Consider the following 20874-nt stretch of genomic DNA (forward strand, 5'->3'; position numbering starts at 1 on the left):
GCGCAATGGCAACGAGGGAGGTCAAGGAAAGAGAAGGCAGAAAGACAGCGTGTTTGATTTTGTTGCTAACGCCAGCACCGAGCCAAGGAACCAGCGCCGGAACACTGATCAAGATCGGGACTTTAGTGGGAGAAAACTGCGCAATTACAAAGAGCTGCTCAAGGAACCTTTCCCTAAGCACAGTATCCCAAATGCCCCATCCAACCATTCTTGGGAAAACTGCTTTGTAATGCAGGAATTTTGTCTTCAAGCGTCCAGAGATCACCAAGGGGGAAACAATGGTGGCCATCCAGGTCAATTCGCTCCTGGATGGTCACGAGGTGGCTTGTTTGGTGATTTCCCTAGTTCGGATCCACAGGGGCGAGGCGGCTCGAATAATAACGGTGGGCACCCGTTTGGCCAGGGTAATCAGCAGTATAATGACCAAGGCAATTTTCAACAACCAAACAATCAGGGCGGCTTTGAGAGAAATCCTAAGCAGTTGAACGGCAGTCAGTACCATGTTTTCACCACTAACACGTGTAAAAGGGATAAGAAAGTGAAACAGAGGGCGATCAACATGGCTGAACCGGCGGTTCCCAGATACCTCAATTGGTCTGAACAACCTGTCAGATGGAGTAGAGCTGATCACCCACCCCAGATTGATAACCCTCGTGACTTAGCATTGGTGGTGGCACCTCAAGTTGTTGGATACACCCTCTCTAAGGTCCTCATGGATGGAGGATGATTTTTTCTGAGAAAGACTTGATGCCTTCAACTAAGTTTTTTCACGGCATTGTACCGGGTAAGTCGACATATCCAGTTGGGTGGATCAAGTTGAATGTGGATTTTGGTGCCGAATCCAATTACAGGAGTCGGGCTATGATGTTTGAGGTGGTCAAAATCAAGAGCCCTTATCATGCTCTGTTCGGGCGGCTGGCTTACGCCCGCTTCATGGCTAGGCTTTGCTATGTATATCTCAAGCTTAAGATGCCGAGTCTTAAAGGTACCATCACAGTCAATGGGGACTAGAAGATAGCCCAGGAATGCGAGGAAGCAGGCACTTCATATGCCGAGTCGGCATGCGCTGCTGAGGAATTGATGTACCACAAAGCCAATGTGGACCCGGCCCACATGAGCCCACTCAAAAAACCAACAGTAGATTTTGGGCTGCCTATTAAGTTTAAGCCGGCAGATGATACCAAGCAAGTTGATTTCACCCCAGGCAACTCTTATAAGCAGTTTACTATTGGAACCGGTTTGGATCCCAAATAGGAATGCACGCTCGTCGAATTAATCCATGAGAATCGGGAGATCTTTGCATGGAAACCTTCTGACATGCCGCGAGTACCAAGAGAATTCGCTGAGCACCACCTCAATGTAGATCCCAAGATGAAGCCGGTTCGATGGTACCTCCGTCGTTTCAACGAGGAGAGGCGTAAAGAAATTGGGGAAGAAGTTGCCCAACTCTTGGCCTGCGGGTTCATCGTCGAAGCTTTTCATCCTGAATGGCTGGCTAACCGAGTCTTAGTTCTCAAGAAGAACAACACTTTTCGCATGTGCATCGATTATACACACGTCAAGAAAGCTTGCTCGAAGGATCCCTTTGCCCTTCCCCGTATCGATCAAATCATTGACTCTACAGCGGGTTGCGAACGTTTGTGCTTTCTGGATGCATACTCTCGTTATCACCAGATCAAGATGGCTAAGGAGGATCAGGAGAAGACAGCCTTTATAACTCCTTTTGGTGCTTTCTGCTATGTCTCTATGCCCTTTGGCTTAAGAGTACGGGGGCGACTTATCAACGTTGTATTCAGAACTGTTTGCACAGTCAGATTGGGCGTAATGTTCATGCTTACATCGATGATATCGTGGTGAAATCACAGAAGAAGGCGACACTTTTAGGTGATCTCAAAGAGACATTTAACACCCTTCGGGTGTATCAGGTAAAGCTTAACCCGGCCAAGTGTGTTTTTGGGGTTCCTGCAGGCAAGTTGTTGTATTTCCTGGTGTCAGAACCTGTCATCGAAGCTAACTCGGACAAAATCAAGGTGATAACCTCGCTTGGTAAACCGGCTAATATCAACCAAGTTCAGCGCATGGCGGGTGGAATTGCGGCATTAAGTCGTTTCATAAGTCACCTTGGTGAGAAGGCCATCCCCCTTTATCAGTTGCTCAAGAAAACGGATCATTTTGGTTGGACCGATGCGGCCAACGAGTCTTTCGAAGCCCTTAAAAAAGCAACTTGCTGAGCCACCCGTGGTAGCTGCCCCGACTGATAAGGAACCAATGCTCCTTTACATTGCTTCTAACTGTAAAGCACTAAGTGTGGCGGTGGTTGTTGGACGCAAGGAAGAAGGTAAGGAGTATCCGGTTCAGCGGCCAGTATATTTTGTCAGTGAGGTACTGGCCTTGTCCAATGAACGATACCCACATTGGCAGAAGCTAGTCTTTGGGATTTTTATGGCAAGCCAGAAGTTGAAGAATTACTTCCAGGAGCATCCAATCACCGTGGTCGAATCAACGACAATTGGGGACATTATACATAACCATGAAGCCACTGGGAGGATTGCTAAATGGGCGATTGAGCTTGGTCCTTGATGACCCACAAGTGTAGGGGATCTATCGTAGTCCTTTCGATAAGTAAGAGTGTCGAACCCAACGAGGAGCAGAAGGAACTGACAAGTGGTTTTCAGCAAGGTATTCTCTGTAGGCACTAAAATTATCGGTAATATATAGTTGTGTGATAAGATAATTCGTAGCGAGTAGCAAGTAACAATAGTAACAAAGGTGCAGCAAGATGGCCCAATCCCTCTAGTAGCAAGGGACAAGGCTGGACAAACTCTTATATGAGGTGAAGTGCTCCCAAGGACACATAGGAATTTTTGCCAAGCTAGTTTTCATCATGTTCATATGATTCGCGTTCGCTACTTTGATAGTTTGATATGTGGGTGGACCGGTGCTTGGGTGCTGCCCTTACTTGGACAAACATCCCACTTATGATTAACCCCTCTCGCAAGCATCCGCAACTACGAAAGAAGAATTAAGACAAAGTCTAACCATAGCATTAAACTAGTGGATCCAAATCAGCCCCCTAGGCCCAAATAGGGTTTAAGCTTCTATCACTCTAGCAACCCATCATCTAGTTATTACTTCCCAATGCCTTCCTCTAGGCCCAAATAATGGTGATGTGTTATATAGTCGACATTCACTAACACCACTAGAGAAATACAACATACAATGCATCAAAATATCGAACGAATATCAAATTCAGATGACTACTTATAACAAGACTTATCCCATGTCCTCAGGAAAAAAAGTGACTACTCACAAAGCATAATTATGTTCATGACCAAAGAGCTATTGAATAGCATTAAGGATCTGAACATATGATCTTCCACCGAGTAATCCAACTAGCATCAACTACAAAGAGTAATTAACACTACTTGCAACCTTACAAGTACCAATCGGAGTCGCGAGACGGAGATTGGTTACAAGAGATGAACTAGGGTTAGGTGATGAGATGGTGCTGATGAAGATGTTGATTGAGATGAGTCCCCTCCGATGAGAGGAGTGTTGGTGATGACGATGGCGACGATTTCCCCCTCCTGGAGGGAAGTTTCCCCGGCAGGACGGCCCTCCCGGAGCTCTAGATTGGTTCTGCTCAAGTTACGCCTCGTGGCGGCGGCGTCTCCTCCAGAAAGCCTTCTTTTGATTTTTTCGGGGACGAAACCCTCCTTATAGCAGAAGATGGGAGCCAGAGGGGAAACAGGGGGGCCACAAGCCACCCAGGCGCGGCGAGGGGGTAGGTCGCGCCTGGCAGGCTTGTGGCCTCCTGGTGGCTCCCCTCCGGTACTTCTTCCGCCTAGTATTTTTTATAAAATCCAAAATAATTCCTTGTTGATTTTCATGGCTTTTGGAGTTGCGCAGAATAGGTATCTCAAACTTGCTCCTTTTTCAGACCAGAATTCCAGCTGTCGGCATTCTCCGTCTTCATGTAAACCATATAAAATAAGAGAGAAAAGGCATAAGTATTGTACCGTAAAGTGTAATGACAGCCCATAAAGCGATGAATATCAAGATAAAAGCATGATGCAAAATGGACGTATCAACTCCCCCAAGCTTAGACCTCGCTTGTCCTCAAGTGGAAGCCGAGATCAATAAATATGCCCACATGTTTAGAGATAGAGGTGTCGATAAAACAAAATACGGACATGCTGGCATCATGATCATATTTAGAACATCAATATCGTCATATAATCTCTTATGATAAAGTGACAATTCCTTCACAAAGTAAAGTATGGATCAAGAACCTTATTGAGAATTAACAACCAATAGCCTTTAGTCATTGAAGCAATTGCATAATCATAAAATCGGAAAGAGTCAAATAAGAGCTTGTAAAGCAAATCCACATACTCAATCAACTTTTAGTCTTCTACAATTGCTACAACTCACGTGGTACTCATGGGATCAAAGTTTCAGTTGGACATAGAGAAAGATAGGGGCTTATAGTTTCACCTCCCAACTAGTTACCTCAAGGGTAATGTCAACAATAATAATTCATGAACTTCCAAGTTGACATATGAATATAGATCTTTCCCTAGCTCATGACGCTTGCCAAGACAATGGCGACATAAGGAATTGGTGTCGATCACCATGACTCTTTTAAGGATAAAAAGTAAAGGTACCATATAGGCCCTTCGCAGAGGGAAGCAGAGGTTGTCATGCGCTTTTGAGGTTTCGATGTGTGACCTCTTAGTGTGGAGGAACGTCACTTTGTATTGCCTCCTGTGATAAAGAACTTTATTATGCAGTCTGTCGCTTTTATGCCTTCCTCATCACATGTTCGTACAAAGCTTATTTTCCACACAATAATAGATCATACATATTTAGGGAGCAATTTGTATTGCTTGCACCGATGACAACTTACTTGAGGGATCTTATTCAATCCATGGGTAGGTATGGTGGACTCTCAGGGCAAAACTGGGTTGTAGTTTTGGCTGATATGAGGTGGAATCAATCATCATATGCTAAGGGATCTCTAGTCATATAACATTGTTCAGAGGCAAGCAAACATAATTCATTATGTTGTCTTCCTTGTCCAACATCTATTTCTGAGCATGTAATAGTTTAATGAGTGTTCACAATCATAGACGGTGTCAAAGATGATATATTTATATGTGAACCTCTCTTTCTTTATTACTTCCTATTAATTGCAACAATGACCAAGGTCTATGTTTTTCACCCACAACAAGTTTCAATCAACGTTCTTTTTATATGTGAAGCAAGGCCCTTAACTAAAACACTCTTTATTATATGATTCACGAACTCGAATCCATTGGGGGTGACACAAAGCAAAACTCAAGCCTAGAACATACTAAGAACTTTATTCTACTAGAAAAAGATATAACCAAAAAGGATCGAACTAAGAAAAAGGTAAAGGAAAAAGATGTGATGGTGATACGATACTGGGGCAACTCCCCCAAGCTTGGCACAAGCCAAGGGGAGTTCCCATACCCGTGCTTAATTGTCTTCCTTCAAAGCTGATGTTTGTGGAGATGTTGTAGTCTGGGGTTGATTCTTCGTCTTCCAAGGCATAGGTGCTCCATCATGGAAAGATGATCGAGTCTCCGGAATTCTCAAATCTGCAGCCAACTGTATTGATTTAAATCTATACTCATACTCACAGTTTTGGTTCTGCAGGTCATAGATATGGGCTTGCAGATGATCAATTCTGTCATAGAGCCTGCAGAGGTGGTTCCCAATGCCATTGGCGTCGATCTTGTGCTTGTTGGTGAACTCCGTGATCATCATGTGGTTGGTGTTGAGTCCATGTTCCACCATCCCTTGGCACTTGAAGACTTGCTACTCCATTGCTTTGAGCCTCGCCTCTACGCTTCCGGTCTTCTTGGGCCCCTCAACATCATGGATGTGCAGCACCCCCTCAGGCATCTCGATAGATTGAGGGTGTTGCAGAACTCCCGCAAGGTAGGGATTGATGACCTTCTCGAAGAACTTGCCTTCAGAGCTTTTGGGGACGCCATAGCAATCTAGATCTGTCTGCACAGCAGCTCGAAACGAAAACAGAGGATATTTGTGTGATATGAGGGTCAGACCTTTCGGGAGAATATATAATGAATTTTCCCGACCGAAAGGAGTATTCCACCAGAAAATGGAATCCGGGAGGCACACGAGGTGCCCACAAGCCACCCAGGCGCGGCCACGGGGGTAGGCCGCGCCTGGCAGGCTTGTCGCCTCCTCGTGCGATTTTCGGACTACTTTAAATTTTTCTATTTTTCTAAAAATTCCAAAATGGAGAAAAATACTACTGGAAAAGTTTTGGAGTCGGTTTACTTACAGAATCACATACCTCTTCATTTTTGGAGTCTGAAACAGGCTGATAAATATCCCTTATGTACTCCTGAGATATAATATTGCTTCCAACATTTATGGGAGTACCTGAGATATAATGCTTGATTCTTCGCCCATTTACAACTCTCGGAAAATTCCCTTCCGTGTTGTTGATTTTGATGGCATCAGAACGATACAATTCTTCGACAATGTAAGGACCTTCCCATTTAGAGAGAAGCTTGCTTGCAAAAAATCTTAAACGAGAATTGTATATCAAGACATAATCACCTACATTGAACTCACATTTTTGTATCCTTTTATCATGCTACCTCTTAACTTTTTCTTTAAACAACTTGGCATTTTCATATGCCTGAGTTCTCCATTCATCAAGAGAGCTAATATCAAATAACCTCTTCTCACCAGCAAGTTTGAAATCAAAGTTGAGCTCTTTGATTGCCCAATAAGCCGTATGCTCTAGCTCAAGAGGTAGATGACATGCTTTACCGTAAACCATTTTGTACGGAGACATGCCCATGGGATTCTTATAAGAAGTTCGATAAGCCCATAGTGCATCATCAAGCTTGTTAGACCAATTCTTTCTAGACCTATTAACAGTGTTTTGCAGAATTAGTTTAATTTCTCTATTACTTAGCTCTACTTGACCACTGGACTGAGGATGATAGGGAGATGCAATTCTGTGGTTGACATCATACTTAGCAAGCGTCTTACGGAAAGCACCATGAATAAAATGTGAACCACCATCACTCATTAAATATCTAGGGACTTCAAATCTAGGGAAGAAAACTTCTTTAATCATCCTTATAGAGGTGTTGTGATCAACACTACTAGTTGGGATAGCTTCTACCCACTTAGTAACATAATCAATAGCAACTAGAATATGAGTATACCCGTTAGACTTTGGAAAAGGTCCCATATAATCAAAACCGCAAACATCAAATGGTTCAATGACAAGTGAATAGTTCATAGGCATTTCGTGACGTTTACTGATATTACCTATTCTTTGACATTGATCACAAGACAAGACAAACTGACGGGCATCCTTGAAGAGAGTAGGCCAATAGAATCCGGATTGCAATACCTTGTGTGCAATTCTATCTCCCGCATGGTGTCCTCCGTAAGCCTCGGAGTGACACTTCTATCGGATCTGTCCCTGTTCATGCTTAGGTACACAACGTCTAATAACACCATCTACTCCTTCCTTATAAAGGTGAGGATCATCCCAAAAGTAATGTCTCAAATCAAAGAAGAATTTCTTCTTTTGTTGGTATGTGAAACTAGGTGGTATATATTTAGCAACAATATAATTTGCATAATCAGCATACCACAGTGTACTACGTGAAGCATTGATGACATTCAATTGCTCATCAGGAAAGCTATCATGAATAGGTTGAGGGTCATCAAGAACATTCTCCAACCTAGACAAGTTATCTGCTACGGGGTTCTCAACACCCTTCCTATCAACAACATGCAAATCAAATTCTTGTAGCAAGACAACCCATCTGATAAGTCTAGGTTTAGCATCTTTATTTTCCATGAGATACTTAATAGCAGCATGATCAGTGTGAATAGTAACTTTGGAATCAACAATGTAAGATCTGAACTTTTCACATGCAAACATGACTGCTAAAAATTCCTTTTCAGTACTAGCATAGTTTCTTTAGGCACTGTCTCGAGTTTTACTAGCATAGTGAATAACATTCAATTTCTGATCAACTCTTTGTCCTAGAACAGCACTAACAACATAATCACTAGCATCACACATAGTTTCAAAAGGTAGGTTCCAATCAGGTGGTTGAACAATAGGTGCAGTTATCAAGGCCTTCTTAAGTATTTCAAATGCTTCCTCACAATCATCATAAAAAACAAATGGAATATCCTTTTGAAAGAGATTAGTAAGGGGCCTAGAAATCTTAGAGAAGTCTTTGATGAACCTGCTATAGAAACCAGCATGACCATGGAAACTTCTTATACCTTTGATGTGTGTAGGGCATGGCATTTCCTCGATCGCATCAACTTTAGCCTTATCGACTTCAATACCTCTTTCAGAAATTTTATGTCCTAAGACGATGCCTTCATTAACCATAAAGTGGTACTTCTCCCAATTCAAGACAAGGTTGGTATCTTGACATCTCTCCGAAACTCGATCAAGGTTGCTGAGGCAATCATCAAAAGAAGACCCGTAAACAGAGAAATCATCCATGAAAACCTCAACAATCTTTTCACAAAAATCAGAGAATATAGCCATCATACATCTTTGATAGGTAGGAGGTGCATTACATAAGCCAAAAGGCATACGTCTATAAGCAAAGGGACCGAAAGGGCAGGTAAAAGTGGTTTTCTCCTGATCAGATTGTGCAACAGGTATTTGGGAGAAACCAGAATAACCATTTAGAAAGCAGAAGTGTGTGTGTTTAGACAATCTTTCTAGCATTTGGTCAATAAAAGACAAAGGGTAATGATCTTTCCTAGTGGCTTTATTCAATGTCCTAAAATCAATTACCATCCTATAGCCAGTAACAATTCTCTGTGGGATCAATTCATCTTCATCATTAGGGACAACGGTAATGCCTCCCTTCTTAGGGCCGCAATGCACCGGACTTACCCAATCACTATGAGCAACATGATATATAAGACCTGCTTCCAAGAGCTTTAGTATTTCTTTTCTTACTACCTCTTTCATCTTAGGATTTAATCCCCGTTGATGATCGACAACTGGTTTGGAATCAGGATCGGTTTTAATTTTATGCTGGCATAGAGTGGGACTAATGCCCTTAAGATCATCAAGAGTATATCCAATAGCAGCACGGTGCTTCCTCAGAGTTTTCAATAGTTTCTTTTGTTCATGCTCTGAAAGGCTAGCACTAGTAATAACAGGATATATCTCTTTTTCATCCAGATAAGCATACTTATGAGTATCAGGTAACTGTTTAAGCTCAAACACAAGATCACCCTTTGGTGGGGGTGGATCTCCAAGCAGTTCAATAGGCAGATTATTCTTAAGGATACGATGTTGTTCAAAGATAACTCTATCTATCTCATTCCTTTCATCCATATGCATATCATTTTCATGCTCAAGCAAGTATTCCTCTAAAGGATCAGTACGAGGCACAACAATAGAAGCTAGAGCAATAATTTCATCCTTACTTGACAATTCTTTTTCATGAGATTGTCTACCAAACTTGGAGAAATTGAATTCGTGTGACACACCTTCAAAGCCAACAGTGACAGTTTGCACATAGTCAATATGAGCATTGACAGTATTGAGGAAAGGTCTGCCAAATATGATGGGACAAAAGCTATCTTGTGTGGTAGCAAGAACGAGAAAATCAATAGGATACTTAGTTTTACCTCACAAGACATCAACATCTCTAACAATTCCCAAAGGGCAGATAGTATCTCTATTTGCAAGCTGAATAGTAACATCAATAGGTTCCATCTCGATAGGTGCAATCTCGTCTTTAATTTCATCATATAAATATCGAGGTATTGCACTAACACTAGCACCCACGTCACATAAACCATGATAGCAATGATCTCCTATCTTAACAGAAACAACAGGCATGCCAAGAACAGGCTTATGTTTGTCTCTAGCATGTGGTTTAGCAATTCTAGGAGCATTTTCACAGAAGTGAATAACATTCCCATCAACATTGTCGAACAGGATATCTTTGATAATAGCAATGATAGGTTCAATTTTAATTTGCTCAGGGGGTGTAGGTGTTCTAATGTAGCCCTTACGTATCACAGTTGGAGCCTTAGCATGATCCTTTATTCTAACAGGTAAAGGTGGTTTCTCAATGTAAGCACTAGGAACAATAGGATCATTATAAGCAATGACTTTCTCTTCAACTGGATTGGGTTTAACTACATTGACTTCTATGGGAGGATGATATTTAAACCACTTCTCTTTAGGGAGATCAATATGAGAAGCAAATGATTCACATAATGAAGCTACTATCTCAGAGTCAAGTCCATGTTTAGCACTAAAATCACAAAAAGTATTTGTTTCAACGAAGGATTTAACGCGATCGAACTTAAGATTCATACCTGACTCCTTACCTTCATCAAACTCCCAATCTTCAGAGTTGCGTTTAATTCTTTCCAATAAATTCCATTTGAAGTCAATATCTATCTTCATAAAAGAACCGGTACAAGAAGTGTCAAGCATGGTGCAATTATCATGAGAAAGTCGAGCATAAAAGTTCTGAATAATAATTTCCCTCAAGAGCTCATGGTTGGGCATGAATATAACATTGACTTAAGCCTCCCCCAAGCTTGAGCGATACTTTCTCTATCACGAGGCCAAAAATTATAGATATAATTCCGATCACGATGTACCAAATGCATAGGATAAAACTTTTGATGAAATTCCAATTTCAATCGGTTGTAGTTCCATGATCCAGTATCATCCCATGGCCTATACCATGTCAATGCTTTATCCCTCAAAGATAAGGGAAATACCTTCTTCTTGCCCTCCTCCTCGGTAAAACCTGCAAGCTTAAATAAACCCCAAACTTCATCTACATAGATTAGATGCAAGTCGGGATGTGATGTTCCATCTCCTGTAAAAAGGATTAGCCAACAGTTTTTCTAGCATACCCGAAGGACTTTCATAACAAATATTTTCAGTAGGTGCAGTAGGTTGAGAAGAAAATCCTTGTGCTTCCGTTCGAGGTGAAGATACCCCGAACAAGCTCCTCAAAGGATTAGTTTCCATAGTGACAAGTGACAATAAATTTAAGCACACTATAAAAATGCTTCCTTACCAAATTCCACTTACCAAAGGCGCTTCACTCCCCGGAAGCGGCGCCAGATAAGAGTCTTGATGACCCACAAGTGTAGGGTATCAATTGTAGTCCTTTCGATAAGTCAAAGTGTCGAACCCAACGAGGAGGAGACGGAATTGACAAGTGGTTTTCAGCAAGGTATTCTCTGCACGCACTGAAAGAATTGGTAACAGATAGTTGTGTGATAAGATAATTCGTAGCGACTAGCAAGTAACAATAGTAACAAAGGTGCAGAAAGATGGTCCAATATATTTTGTAGCAAGGGACAAGCCTGGAAAAACTCTTATATGAGCTGAAGCGCTCCCGAGGACACATAGGAATTTCTGTCAAGCTAGTTTTCATCATGTTCATATGATTCGCGTTCACTACTTTGATAGTTCGATATGTGGGTGGACCGGTGCTTGGGTGCTGCCCTTACTTGGACAAACATCCCACTTATGATTTACCCCTCTCGCAAGCATCCGCAACTACGAAAGAAGAATTAACACAAAGTCTAACCATAGCATTAAACTAGTAGATCCAAACCAGCCCCTTACGAAGCAACGCATAAACTAGGGTTTAAGCTTCTGTCACTCTAGCAACCCATCATCTACTTATTACTTCCCAATGCCTTCCTCTAGGCCCAAATAATGGTAAAGTGTTATGTAGTCAACGTTCACATAACACCACTAGAGGAAAGACAACATACAACGCATCCAAATTTCGAACGAATACCAAATTCACATGACTACTTATAGCAAGACTTATCCCATGTCCTGAGGAACAAAAGTGACTACTCACAAAGCATAATTATGTTCATGACCAGAGAGGTATTGAATAGCATTAAGGATGTGAACATATGAGCTTCCACCGAGTAATCCAACTAGCATCAACTACAAAGAGTAATTAAAACTACTACCAACCTTACAATTACCAATCGGAGTCGCGAGACGGAGATTGGTTACAAGAGATGAACTAGGGTTTGGAGATTAGATGGTGCTGATGAAGATGTTTATGGAGATGAGTCGCCTCCGATGAGAGGAGTGTTGGTGATGACGATGTCGATGAGTTCCCCGTCCGGGAAGGAAGTTTCCCCGGCAGGACCGCCCTGCCGGAGCTCTAGATTGGTTCTGCTCAAGTTCCGCCTCGTGGCGGCGGCGTCTCCTCCCGAAAGCCTTCTTCTGATTTTTTCTAAGACGAAACCCTCCTTATAGTAGAAGATGGGAGCCGCAGGGGCAACACGGGGCTCACAAGCCACCCAGGCGCCAATAGGGGGGTAGGTCGCGCCTGGCAGGCTTGTGGCCTCCTGGTGGCGCCCCTCTGGTACTTCTTCCACCCAGTATTTTTTATAAAATCCAAAATAATTCCTCGTTGATTTTCACAGCTTTTGGAGTTGCGCAGAATAGGTATCTCAAACTTGCTCCTTTTGCAGATCAGAATTCTAGCTGCCCGCATTCTCCCTCTTCATGTAAACCTTATAAAATAAGAGAGAAAAGGCATAAGTATTGTACCGTAAAGTGTAATAACAGCCCATAAAGCGATAAATATCAACATAAAAGCATGATGCAAAATGGACGTATCAGTCCTCACCATGTGAAGTATATGCCTCGGACGGCCATCAAGTCTCAAGCTTTGGTGGATTTCATCAACGATTTGACCGAGTTGCAAATTCCGGGAGATAGGCCTGATAGCACATACTGGACTATTCAATTTGATGGTTTTAGGCAGTTGAAGGGCTCATGAGCTGGAGTGGTGTTATCTTACCGACAAGGTGACAAATTCTGCTATGTTTTGCGTCTTATATTTCCTTGCACCAACAACACGGCTGCGCATGAGGCGCTGCTCCATGGGCTCAAGATAGCTAAGGAAATGAACCTCAGCCGGGTCAGATGCTTGGGCGATTCAGATTTGGTGGCTCAACAAGTATCCAGAACTTAGGACTCCAAAGACCCATTGATGGCGGCTTATAGGCGTGAAGTAACCGAGGTGGTGGGTCAATTTCATGGCTACCAGTTTGATCATATTGATCATCGACAGAGCAAGGTGGCTAATGCTTTATCACGACTTGGAACACAACGCAAGCGGATAGCATAAACCTTTTGTGAAGTTATTTTCTAAAGAGGACATAGCAGTTCCTGACCCGGATCAGAAATGGTGGCTTCTCTCTTGGTGATTCTTGATTGGACAGTTCCTTACATGGCTTATCTGGCTCGAGGCGAGTTGCCAACTGATGAAATTTTTGGAAGACAGATCGTACGACGGTGCAAGTCCATGGTCTTCCATAAGGCCGAGTTACACAAATGGAGCACCTGTGGGGTATTTTGGGTTGTGTTTCCTCGAAGGAAGGGCGAGATATTCTGAGTGAGATACATGCTCGTGACTGTGGGCACCATGCCAGGTCACGATCCTTAGTGTCAAAGGCTTTTCGCCATGGTTTCTACTGGTTGACGGCTCATGCCGATGCAGAGGATATAGTGCGCTGGTGTGAAGGGTGTTAGAATTTTGGCTACAAAGTGCATGTGCCGGCTCAGGAATTGCGCATGATCCCAATCACAAAAAGACTTTTGCAGTCCGGGGGCTTGATATGGTCGGCCCGTTCAAGATGTCTTCCTACAAAAAGACTCATCTGTTGGTGGATGTTGACAAGTTTACCAAGTGGGTTGAAGCAGAGCCAGTCAGCAACTGTGGGGCAGAGACAGCAGTCAAGTTCCTCAAGAAGATGATTTTTCATTTTGGTTATCCCCACAACATCATTACTGATAATGGTACAAATTTGCATAAAGGCGCAATGAAGGAGTTTTTTCAGCGGGAGCACATCCAACTTGACGTATCTACAATCCAATGGACAGGTCGAGCGAGCTAATCAGGAAATTTTGCATGGGATCAAGCCCCGGCTCATGGTTCCTTTGCAAGTCACTCTCGTTTGTTGGGTCGAAGAACTCCCCTTGGTACTTTGGAGCATCAGGACTACACCTAACAGATCCACTGGTTATACTCCTTTTACCTCGTCTATGGGGCCAAGGCAGTTCTACCAAGCGATATAAGGCATGATTCTCCCAGAGTCGTCGCATACGTAGAAGCAGATAATGAGTAAGCCCGTCAGGATTCCTTGGATGCCTTAGAGGAAGAGTGTGATTTGGCTGCAACACGATCGGCTATCTATCAACAAGACCTGCGTCACTATCACAGATGGGTCAACAGCCGGATCTTCCAGGAGGGAGACTTAGTGCTTCGACTGATTCAAGATCACACACGCCTGCACAAGCTATCACATCCATGGGAAGGACCTTTCATCGTCAGCAAAAGCCTTCATAATGGCTCCTATTACTTGATCGATCTTTGTCCAGATAAGCCAACTTCGGAGGAAGAGACGACTCTCCCGTGGAACATTGCTCACCTTCGGCCTTACTACACTTCCAACCATAGGCTCCTTATTCATGTACATAGTTTAGTATTTTGTACTATTTATATCACAACAATAAAGCCGGCGCCCATGAAATTCGGGGTCTTTGCCATTTCAGCCTATATGTGGAGCATGAGCCTTTATTGTTTATATAAGTTGTCCAAGAGGATGAGTTGCTGCCAAGGAGGTCATTCAAACATGGACGCTATTACTATCAAAGAGTATGAGCCGCCCTGTTGCGATCGTTCAAACATAGATACTAATAAGCCAAAGAGGACCAATTGCTATGATGCACGGTTCAAACATAGGCGCCAATTTATGATTATGAAAGATAAAAACTGTCTTACTTGGGGGCTACTAGTCCCCATGTTGTTTACCAGTAATAGCATTGTCTTCTACAATTGTATGCTTGCTTTTTCCTTGATCATAGGACACTTGGGGGCTTCTAACTCATAGAGTTTCTCCTTAATACCCTATTGGCTAGCGAAAAATTAACGCATTACAATGATTATACTAGACTGTATGTTCGAAGAGACTCCCCTTATTGACCTCGTGTACTCTTGGCGAGTCAATCCATTCTGGACCCTGAACTTACCAAGGTTAAAACATTGAGGTGACAGGGAGAGCCGACATATGCAAAATAGACAAACCATGGGTTCATTCAACCAACTTCACTGAAGCTTGACTTGAGCGTGATCCACCAGTCTAAAAACATAAAGGTTATTGCAAAAACCTCTTAGGGTACGACTAGAGCCTTGCAAGACCATCTACTCCCCGTGACTCACTGAGCCGGCTTATTCGTAACCTTATATGGTGTTATATTTTCAGGTAGAGATGCAATAGTCTTACTAACTCATGCAAAGCTAGGTGACTCTAAAGTCCTTTTTCTCAATGAGGGGACAAATAAATTTGCAAAACAATGACAGCTCAAAAAGGCGACCTGTGTTAAAAGGTAATGCCAGAAAGTTTCGGCATCCATACTCCTGCAATTATAGCAGTTTTTACACCTAAAAATATTACATGGCTCAAGAAGGCCACATATTTCTTTCCACATTAACCCGATGGCAAGTTTCCTCTGGGTTCAGTCTTCTCTCCAAGTTGAACTTCGGAAGTTGTCTTGGTTAAGCCGCCTCCGGGTTACCCTTTGCCGAGCTTTCCGGGTCTTGGATCTGGAAGTTGTCCATATCCCAGGTGCAATTGATTAAGGCATAGAATTCAGCTTCCTCTGTCAAGATGATCGACGGATCAGCATCAGATGCAAAAAGGTGCTTACGACGCTGAGGAGTAAGGTCCATTGGTGCAAAATTGGGAGGTGGCACACGCTTATGGTTGTCATCATAAGCCGCTTGATACTTAGTCAGGTCAACACCCTCGGCAAGCCGGCTCATTGTGGGATGAACCTACCTTACTAGTCTACCTGAGTGAATTCTGAGCCATCATCCTTATAATCAGGAAACCCGCGTGCTATTTCTTCCCGCTTGAGATATGGAGCATAAGCCAAAGACCGGATCATAGCAGCGATTAGCCCTTCCCGTGCAACTGATTTCTTCATTTCTTCTATATGCTTTGGTATGGTCGGGAACCGTTTTGGCATATCACTGATGAACTTCACCTTCTCTTTATCACCCCACACAACCTTGATGGTGATTAAGCCGCCAACATAGAGTTGATCCGTTAGGGTATATAGCACTTTCATCTTTAACACAGTCGTCTTCAAGATTGGCGAATCGAGGTCCTGTAAGGAAAAAATATGGAATATAAGTCGCTTGGTGGTTTTTCTTCTTTACAATGGTTGCAATGGACAACGTACAAAATACTTACGAAAGACAACACTGGTCATCTTGGAGATATGTCTCCATAGACCAGTCAATTCTTCCCTAACCAGTTTCAGCTAACCCTCGCCGTTTTCATCACGTTTCAAGAGGGAGGCTTTGTCAGCCTTGGCCGACTCTTTGTATAATATTTGCTCAGCCTAGGTCTTCTCAAGTTCTGCCAAAGAGAATTGAAGTTTTTCCTCAGCTGCAGCCATGGCGTCTTGTTGTTGTGCCGAATTTTTCTTCATGCCACTTAAGTATGAGTCAGCCTGGCGTACAGATTCCTATACAATCAAGCAAGATATATAAATTAGCCCAACCCTAAGCCTCCCGTATGGAATAATCGTTTGGTCTCAAGTCTCAAGGAGATTGCAAGCAATATACTTCACACTTGGGGGCTACATATTGAAGTTTTCAAGTTATTAACAAGACCCGGCTCATCTTCAAGAAGACGACCCGACCCTTGGGGTGTGATAGCCTAGCTTATTAGGGATGATAGGCTACTCATATCAATAAGGAATTCCTTCTTTTCCGGGAGCCCATTAGTATTGATATGTGGGGCCAGTCTAGATCCCGCCAGGAGTAACGACTGCCGGCGGGTGTGTCCGGGGTGTTACAAGTTGGTATCAGAGCCGACCCTCGCAGTTACACGGATGTTTGCGGACAGGTGTGCGGTCATATTATTCATGACGTTTGTGACCCGTCGTGGCACACGACATGGCACATGTACTGGACTGGAAGCACAAACGTTTGTGCCAAGAGGGAACGGTCCTGTGGCCCGACGAGGACGTCGGTTCCTCTAGGTGGTGGTGTATGTGATAGCCTAGCCCGACCGGGAAGTTGATCCTGGGTGCGCATGAGTGAGGACAAAGTGTGCGGAAAATACTAGTATTGATATGTGGGGCCAGTCTAGATCCCGCCAGGAGTAACGACCGCCGGCAGGTGTGTCCGGGGCGTTACATGGGGGCTACAGGTTGAAGTTTTCAAGTTATTAACAAGACACTCTTGGGGGCTACAGGTTGAAGTTTTCAATTTATTAGCAAGACCCGACTCATCTTCAAGAAGACGACCTGGCCCTTGGGGGCTACAGGTTGAAGTTATCTGTCACACCCTGTTTTTCACCACAAGTATTTTATGTTACAAAAATAAGAGCTTGTTAAAACTTTTTCAAATAATGTTGTGAGTGCAATGTAAACCCTTGTTTGAGTGAATTCTTGCTTGTTTGATGACTCAAACCCATGAAAAACTTATTATTTTGCTCTCTTCAAAAACCCTTTCTCCTTTATATCAAGATCACCTTCATCATGTTGGGATGCACTACTAGCTCATGAAGCCAAGTGACACTTCCAACCAAAGTTGGTGATCTGATCCACATATTATTTTCATTCATTAAAAATATTAATTTGTGATTTAAAATATTATTTGCCTATTTTATATTTATGTCTGTTTCTAAGACCAGGAATGGTATTCCCACAAGGAAAATTGCTTTCCTGCCTTAGAAAATTCTGAGTAAATTCATGGAAGCTCAGAAGGACATATATCTTCCATATATAAGATTTTGAACCCTATTTTATATTAATATTATTTGAGTAAACCGCTGAAAACCATTTCTGTCTGTTTTAGCTTTTTGAGATGTTTCCAAAGGAAATGATCTCAGTAAATTCCCATAAAATTACAGGAGCCCTCCCAAGCCATATTAGGTGCTCACCTAAAATATCACCTTGATCCAAGGTGGGGAAGTGCACCTAATGAGCCCAAAACCCTCTCTGTCCAGAGAAGAGTTGGAACAACTCTACATTGCAAAGTTTCTCCAATGGAGCTGAAACTTTGCAGAGGTGTTTGACACCCCAAATGAGGACTCCACACCATAGATGGGATTTGTGAGACTCTCATTGGCTACACTTCCTTTGTAAAGGACAGTACTGGTCATTTTGAGGCATTTTCAAGTTTACAAAGCCAAACTGGTTCAATGGAGCTCAAATTTGGTGAAACCCCATGTTTTTACCCCAAGACCAAACCTGTTAAGTTTCAGTTCCAGTGGTGGAGTGGAAGCACCCCAAGTCACTGTCGAACACCTACTGACAGGAAGGTAAAAACCCTCCTAGCCACTGCTTTACCCAATGTCAAGGCCCCAAACTTGGTGAATTAGAGCCCCAGAACACCCTGAGCACCCAGTCAACCAGCCCCTCCCCAACTCCAAGCACTAGTAACAAGAACTTCAATTTGAGCCGCACGGCAGTACTAGCAACACTAGTGTTCCTTGCCTCCCTTGACCAGCTTGAGCTCCCACTAACCCACAACGGCTAGGCACACTCCAAGCAACACTCAGGACATGGAGGACACGTCCCAAGTGCCCCAGAGCGCGCCAACATGTCATGGCATGCCAAAACTGCGCTCTGGGCGCGCTGCAGAGATCCTCCAGCAAGGGGACGATGCGCCGGCCAGTCCCAACCTCCCCAGTAATGTCCAAACGCTCCCCCGACAACCAATCAGTGCAAAGCTACCCCCAGGGACCCTCTCCCCTCGCGCAAGAGCTCAGGCGACGCGTGCCCGTGGGCGCCCGACGTGACCGAGCATGCACGGTCGCTGCGGCTCGACCCCACTCGCTTTCCCTTTGCGTCCGATGCACCAGGAGGTCCTAAACCATGTCCCGAACCCGTGGTTTCGCGGCCAGCACCTCACTGTGCTCGCACGCGCGCCACGGGGAGTCACCGGCGCGCCCGAGTCGGGTCACCGTCGCCGACCTATAAATAGGTCCCCCTGGCACCCCCAACACCCTCCAAGCAGCTTCAGCACAACCAGTAGACTCCCCCTGGCCACCCAATCGAGCTCGTAGAGCCCCGGTGCTCGAGGTTGACCGAGGCCCCTCCGCCTCGGAGCTTCGGTCGATCTCCGGCTACACACTGGCTCCTGCGCTGCCCGACCTCCCATTATACTCCCCTTGACGCCAGGACCATTTCCCCCAACTTCCCCAAGAGAATCTGTGCCCCTAGCCACTAGTTCGACGCCAACCCGAAACCCTTCCGCCAAGATCACCTCATCGTCGGCGACACAGACCACCTCCGGTGACGTCCCGACCACGAGCAGGTAGGCGGAGGAACAAGGGACCCGTTCCCGCTCCTAGATTGGCCTGAGGACAACGGTTGCCTCCCCGGCGTCCATCTCCACCTCTCTGGCTGGAGGTAGGAGAAGGACCCGACAGGTGGAGCCCACCTGTCGGTGTCCTGGGGAGCCAGCGCGTGCAGCCACTCACGCTGACCCCAGGGGCCTGCAGGTCAGGTTTGAACCTGGCCCGCGCGCGCTTGGTGGCCAGGCCTGCTGGCTGGGCCAGCTGGATTTTCCCCCCTGGCCTTTTTCTTTTCTTTTTAAGCTGCAACTTAAATGATTTTTATAAAAATATTTAGCTAGTAGAAAAATATGATTCTTCCACCAGTAATTTTCTAAAAATGTGTAGTAATTGATTCTGCAGTGTTTGACATTTAACAAAAACAGAAACTATTTTGGTATAATAAAATGGTGTTAAAAGCATTTGTTTGCTTCTGTTTGCTTTTAAATAAATATGCTTAGCTAATAAAAACCATAGGCAACATTTTCCAAAATATAAAACTGAATTTATTCAAACTTTGCAACATTTTTAAAAAGCACCTTGTGATCTGTTTTGGTGTGAGCTATTATTTATTTATTCCTTTCTCGACGGTAGAGTTACCGAGTGACGGAGGATCCGGAGCGGAAGACCCCGAAGACCCCGGATACCTAGCTGACCAAGGCAAGCAGACCTTTGACCATGACTTAAGCATATGAAATGATGCATGCTAGAATAGCAAGTACCTTTCGTTGCATGAGATCACAGTGTCGGTTCATCATTCATGTGATGGTACCGAAGGCTTCTTCAAAGCCCTTGCATGTTGATAATGTTATTCACATGGCTCCTCGGAGCATGAGCATGATGAGCTTGATCTTACCATCTAAGAGGATCATGCTACTGTCATGTTGACTAGTAAAGTTATAAGATCATTGCACTGAGCTTGACCCTACCCCTTGAGGATCACGTTAATACCATGTTGACAAGTAATGATAGAGCATATTATCATGAGCATGATGATGAGTTAAATAAAGAGTTTATGAAAACCCCGTCGGGTGCCACTAATGCCCGAGGGTTATGATGAGTTGGTGATCACTTTTGGTGAAGTGATGCACCGGTGTTTTTGTGTGAGTATGGTTTCGGAAATGGGATTAGATTTATGATGTGTCGACCGTCCCAACCTTACCAGTACGACCACGATACCCCTTTATGGGACGGGGCTTTGTTGATTACTCTGGTCGGTACTAGCAAAGAGCCACATTACTAGTGGCGGGAGTGATCGGTGTCACTCTCGTGATGGGGTTGTGCCAGGTAGGACGACTATGCCATTATTATGAGTTCCAGGCACACCGTTGGTCCCTGCATGGTTGATACAGTCCAGAGTTGATGCTCGTAAGACGTACAACATGTGGCCTAGGTACCAATCGAGTGGACCTCTTTGTCTAGTATCGTCAGGGG

Source organism: Hordeum vulgare, chromosome 6H (assembly GCF_904849725.1).
Source record: "Hordeum vulgare subsp. vulgare chromosome 6H, MorexV3_pseudomolecules_assembly, whole genome shotgun sequence".
In the NCBI taxonomy this organism is placed as follows: domain Eukaryota; kingdom Viridiplantae; phylum Streptophyta; class Magnoliopsida; order Poales; family Poaceae; genus Hordeum; species Hordeum vulgare.